At 44.8% G+C, this 4,723-nt stretch overlaps 1 non-coding gene across 1 annotated transcript; it reads left to right on the top strand.

The window, feature by feature from the left end:
- Nucleotides 1-4,237: 4,237 nt before the first annotated feature.
- Nucleotides 4,238-4,309, top strand: trnam-cau (transfer RNA methionine (anticodon CAU)). The gene has a single exon. It is a non-coding gene; the product is annotated as a tRNA-Met (tRNA).
- Nucleotides 4,310-4,723: the final 414 nt, after the last annotated feature.

Raw genomic sequence — 4,723 nt, forward strand, 5'->3', positions numbered from 1 at the left:
ATGAGGACGAGGACTCCTGATCAGTGTTGATGATGGAAATGGTCTCCAACACCATAAAACAAGAAATACACACACGTGTAAACACACACAGTGACCCCGCATGTCGTTTTTGCCCAACTTAAATTTTCATTCATTACCCAGAACCTCTCAAAAGCCCTGAAGAAAAATTGAATATTTGGAGTTTGAAAGCCATAAATCACATCCATATCATCTCGTCCATCTCAGTCTGATCTCATCTTTGTTGTTTTTTTAAAGGGGGACAAATTGGTACTTGGTTAAAAAAGCACTGTGGGAAAATGATCCTGCTTTCAGGGAGGTCTTTGGTGAGTTTGCTAACAATGCAGAGAACCATGACGGTACCAAGCACAAGGCTGCTGCCCTCTGCATCACAGCTACACTTTGGAGTCTGTTTGAACTGAATGTGAAGGGTCTGACATCATCACACCAGTACGACAACAAGTGACCATGAACCAAAAGAAAACCTTCACTGATGAGTCCATGGATCTCATTGATCTGTGCCATTTCCTGATCTTCAGGTTCTGTCTTTGATTTCTTTCTTTGATCTCTAAATTCTGTGCTTTGGTTTCCTTGGTCAGTCTTTGAATTCTGGTTCATAATAAAAAAGAACTCCCAGCATATTTCTGCAGACCATTGATAGGGATTTTACCAACTGCACCATAGCAACCCTCTTGCTGTCTGCTGTTGTGCCATTGAAAAGTAAGACAGCCTGGCAGTCAACAAACTGGGCTCAACAGAAAAATGTCAACTAAAGATGGATTAAAGACCAGGAGGAAATGTAACCAACCTACAAAGATGGAGGGGAATTGAGACCCACATGTTTGCCATCCTTGATGAACTGTCCACTGGTGCAGGGGATGAGGTCATGGCCATGATCTGGGAGCCAGTCCTGGATGTTAAATGCCCTGATGATGGACAGTGCAGTGGCAAAATGTCTGGTCCACTGACTGAACTCTGCCACAAGTGAGGAACAACAGTCAGCAAGGAGTAGAAACGAAGAGGAGAAATGGAGAGAACAGAAAGAATGAGAGATCATGGAGGAAAGAGGCTGATATTTGCAAGTGTCCTGACTACAACACAGCAATCTAGAGAAACCATGACCTGGATTACTGAGGACATCCACTGGCAGTTCATTTCTGTTGATCATAGGGCCATGCTGGGTGAAGCAGGAATGAATCCTGGGACTGAGGTTGTGGAGCAATGGTCACCTTTCCTGCTGAAACTGTCAATTCTTCTGCTTGGTTCTCTCCACAAAACCAGTCCCTTAACGGAGCTCAAACCCCAGTTACAGCTGTGAGAGCCCAGAATCTGACACACTGGACCATCAGGAACAGCTTTGTGCTTTCAAACAACAGAGACGACACTCAAGGACTCAGGGAACGCAGGAATCTCTGGCCTCAGCTGACATGTTGAATTTCAGCAACACTTCATGATGCTGGGTTTCGCAAACCAATGAGAAGATGAAGGAGGCCGTCAACTCCTTCAAGCTCAACATCTCCACTGCTTTACCCAGGAGGTCAGGAGGTCAAAGCAGAACCTGCACCCCCCACCTCTGATGTTTACTCCACACAGAGATGAGGGGTCTGTTCAGAAGAGTGAGCTGGAGTCTGGGCAAGTCTTTTCATTCAGTCCCTGGTTGAAACAATTGTCTCCACCAACTTCAGTATGGGTCTGGACCTGCACAGGTTACAATTCGTGTCTTGGTCCCAAGGGTTTGTTGAACCAGAGAAGCTTCAAGTGGTGACGCTCATTAAACCCTGCATGAAGGTCAACCTGCATTATCTGCTGTGCTCATTAGCAGGGACTTAGCTCCAATGGTAGAGTGCTAGCTTAGCATGTGAGAGGTAGAGGGATCCATGCCGTCCTTCTGAGAATACTTTAACTTGTTCTGTTGATCAGAGGAGCTGCTGGGTGATGAATGCTGATGTTTGTCCACTGGTGTGATAAAGTGTCCCCTGTTACTGAGATGTGGATGAACACCTGCTCAGGTCAAAGCTGCAATCAAACCAGGGACTCTGAACCACACAGTGAAGGAGTTTGTCATCAAGATTTATGGCAGCTTTGAAACTTCCCACCATCTCCTGAATGTGGAGCAACTTGTCCTGCCAAAACTGTCCCCTCTTCCATTCTTAATAACACCTGTCCTGACTGGCAATCAAGCTAGGCTGCAGCGGTGAAAGCACTGAATGCAGCCAGGATACACAATGACTCAAGCAACACAGGAATCTGTTGACTCAACTGGAGAAGCAGAGGGTCCACCAAGACCAGCAGACACCTTCATTCTTGATACTTGATTTCAAGGGCAGCCCCTTGAGATGCACCATCTCATTTTGGAGGGGTCCTGACAAATAATGACCAACAATACAACAATAATAAAAGTAGATTCTATTTTCAACACAAGGACACACACATCATACACCCAGGTACAGGCCAACAATGTTCCCCAAAGCCCCCCCCCCCCCCCACCACCACCACCATCCAGTATTATACAAAGTATGATCAGAGATCCCACTACAGAAAAGGAGTGGGCCTGTGTTCACATACTCATACATTTAAACACCCATCTAAATAAATACTGCTTCCATGCACCATTAAAGTACACAATGCATATTCATACACAAATATCCACATATTTACAGTACAGAGAACAAACAAGAACAAGTAGAGAGTGAATCCTGGAGAGAAAAGGGGAGGTGCATCAGAAACGAGAGCAGATGTTTGAAAATGCTTGATGATTTGAAGATGAGAAAGGAAGTGAGAGACCCAAGTGAGGAGGAAAGGTTGTTCCAATCTGATGGAGCTTTAAATACAACCGGTCAAAGCAGAAGGCCGTCCCCACTGATCCTGGATCTGCTCGACGTTCCTGCCTTTTAAAAGGAAGGTGTTCATCACCACTGTTGCAGGATGTGCTGCTGATGGAGAATTGTTGGGTGTAGATTCATTGAAGCAGTTTGGTGCTGGACCTGCTCTACTAGTGAAGAGTCATGAGAGAACTTTGTTGTGATTTGGTTCAAACAAATAAAAATGATTTGACTTGATTTGGTGCCTCATGAGGAGAAAATTTGGGCACAAAAGTTGGACAAGAGTGTTTGTGGAGGTTGTGGATCAAAGTTCTATTTATATCCAACACATAAAATCAAACAATGTGAAGCAGGCTAATGAACAATAAATCAAATATAAAAATGCTTTATTTTAAGATCTAGAATATCTTGTGAATATCTGGAGCTTCATTCCAGCAGCAGACCTCCTCAGGTGATGACTTCATATTTGACATGTTTACCATTCAATGAGACTCATTGTCAGTCCATTGAAATCTACTGGTGTTCCTGGTGAGTTGATTTAACAACATGAGCTGACAGAATCTATGTTCAGGTAGGAACCACCACATCCAGGGGTCTGGACCTTAGAGCAGGCAGAGCCATCAAAGTAGCAGACTAAGCTAGCAGACGTTAGCATTGAGAAGAAACTGATACCTGAGTCTACTTTTGGGTCTGGTCAAGTGATGACACAATAATATGACATTGTTGTCAGACTGACGCCTGCTCAACACTGACCAAACACTGCCCTATTGCATCGTGGGAAATTTCTGCTTGGCTTGTGTCCATCAACACACACAAAGAAATTTATCTCATGCTGCCGTGACGCGGATTCAAACCAGGGTTGCTGCGGCCACAACACAGAGTACTGACCACTATACGATCATGGCTTCCGCAACAGCAGTTTGAGCTTCTATGTCTTTGTCTCATTGAGTGTTGCGGCGAACAGCTGTTGAACAGCTGATGGGCGACTGCGGCGGCCCCTGATGCAGGAGACGGGCCAGGACCCGTTCAGAAGGTGGTGAATATTATTCTTGGTGTTTTTAGGGCATGTTCCCACCCATCTTCACGTGGGTGACAAAAATGGATTTTTTGTAAAGATTTCGGCGCGAGTTCGGCCTGTCAAATCCTGATCGGGCCAGTTTGGTTGTGTTGTCTGCAGCGAGAGCACGCCTGGCACGCTCAGCGGGAGCGAGTCCGATCATTATAAAGGTGGGTCAAACAATTTAGGTTGAGACGAAGGATGGCACGGGCAGAGCAGACGCAGGTCTTCATTCCACCCGCAGAGCTGTAGAGCATGGATCATGTCAAGGACTAAATGAGGGGAAAGAGAGCAGGAGAGCAGGGCAGAGACAAAGACAGAGAATGCTCTCATAAAACAAGGACTGTTCCATCAATGGTAGAGCAGAGTGGCGCAGAGGAAGCGTGCTGGGCCCATAACCCAGAGGTCGATGGATCGAAACCATCCTCTGCTAGAAGAAGAAAAATAAAATGAACCAGTGTCTTTAGAAATGCGTGTCTGTTAAAAAGAGGTTCGTGAGGATTTTGTCTTCCTCCACAATCACCAACCATTGTAAGAGTTAACAACAGTCCACTTTCTGACTGAAGCAAAAGTAGACTTCAAAAGGTTTTTCTGATTCAACATAGCAGCTAAATTTCCATTTCCATTTCCTGAACAGGACAGGTTAAAAAAAAGGGAATGTCATGACTTCCTCTGTATGTTAGAATGTGAACGACTAAAAATGTTCATGCCCAGTTTTAAGTTAGAATTAAACTGAAAATACCAAAATCTCCCCTCTTCAGTCCTGTCACTCAGTGTTGTAAACTGTTTCAAACAAATTCTACTGTTCAACAGTTCGAGTGTTTCAAATGAAACTGAATGTTCTCCT

This window comes from Aulostomus chinensis, chromosome 1 (assembly GCF_037954235.1).
Source record: "Aulostomus chinensis isolate RoL2024-O1b breed Wild chromosome 1, RoL_Achi_v1.0, whole genome shotgun sequence".
Taxonomy (NCBI): domain Eukaryota; kingdom Metazoa; phylum Chordata; class Actinopteri; order Syngnathiformes; family Aulostomidae; genus Aulostomus; species Aulostomus chinensis.